We start from the raw sequence: 1587 nt of genomic DNA, 5'->3' as shown, positions 1-1587 counted from the left end.
GAGTAGTTTTCTAACTTAGGCGATTACGGGGTCGCAGCTAAGCCTCCAAATGGGAGGATTGCTCTCCACTCGGAGTGGTTTTTTAACTTAGGCGATTACGGGGTCGCAGCTAAGCCCCCGAGTGGGAGGATTGCTTTCCACTCGGAGTGTTTTTTTAACTTAGGGGATTACGGGGTCGCGGCAAAGCCCTCGAGCAGGAGGATTGCTCTCCTCTCTGAGTGGTTTTTTACTTAGGCGATTACTGAAGGAAATATGCCCTAGAGGCAATAATAAAGTTATTATTTATTTCCTTATATCATGATAAAAGTTTATTATGTATTAACCGAAAACATAATACATGTGTGAATACATAGACAAACAGAGTGTCACTAGTATGCCTCTACTTGACTAGCTCGTTAATCAAAGATGGTTATGTTTCCTAACCATGGACAAAGAGTTGTTATTTGATTAACGGGATCACATCATTAGTTGAATGATCTGATTGACATGACCCATTCCATTAGCTTAGCACCCGACCGTTTAGTATGTTGCTATTGCTTTCTTCATGACTTATACATGTTCCTATGACTATGAGATTATGCAACTCCCATTTGCCAGAGGAACACTTTGTGTGCTACCAAACGTCACAACATAACTGGGTGATTATAAAGGAGCTCTACAGGTGTCTCCAAAGGTACATGTTGGGTTGGCGTATTTCGAGATTAGGATTTGTCACTCCGATTGTCGGAGAGGTATATCTGGGCCCTCTCGGTAATGCACATCACTTAAGCCTTGCAAGCATTGCAACTAATGAGTTAGTTGCGGGATGATGTATTACAGAACGAGTAAAGAGACTTGCCGGTAACGAGATTGAACTAGGTATTGAGATACCGACGATCGAATCTCGGGCAAGTAACATACCGATGACAAAGGGAACGACATATGTTGTTATGCGGTCTGACCGATAAAGATCTTCGTAGAATATGTAGGAGCCAATATGAGCATCCATGTTCTGCTATTGGTTATTGACCGGAGACGTGTCTCGGTCATGTCTACATTGTTCTCGAACCTGTAGGGTCCGCACGCTTAAGGTTCCGATGACAGTTATATTATGAGTTTATGAGTTTTGATGTACCGAAGTTAGTTCGGAGTCCCGAATGTGATCATGGACATGACGAGGATTCTCAAAATGGTCGAGACATAAATATTGATATATTGGACGGCTATATTCGGACACCAGAAGTGTTCCGGGTGATTTCGAAGAAAACCGGAGAGCCGGAGGGTTACCGGAACCCCCCCCGGGAGAAGTAATGGGCCATATGGGCCTTAGTGGAGAGAGAGGGGCAGCCAAAGGTGGGCCGCGCACCTCCTCCTCCCCTGGTCCGAATTGGACTAGGAGAGGGGGGGCGGCGCCCCCTTTCCCTCTCCCTCCCCACTTCCTTCCCCCTCCTAGTAGGAGTCCTACTCCTACTAGGAGGAGGACTCCTCCTTGGCACACCTATAGGGTCGGCCGGCCTCCTCCCCTTGCTCCTTTATATACGGGGGCAGGGGGCACCCCTAGACACAGAAGTTGATCCACGTGATCATATTCTTAGCCGTGTGTGGTGC

This window comes from Triticum dicoccoides, chromosome 5A (assembly GCF_002162155.2).
Source record: "Triticum dicoccoides isolate Atlit2015 ecotype Zavitan chromosome 5A, WEW_v2.0, whole genome shotgun sequence".
Taxonomy (NCBI): domain Eukaryota; kingdom Viridiplantae; phylum Streptophyta; class Magnoliopsida; order Poales; family Poaceae; genus Triticum; species Triticum dicoccoides.
This window is presented reverse-complemented; position numbering follows the sequence as displayed.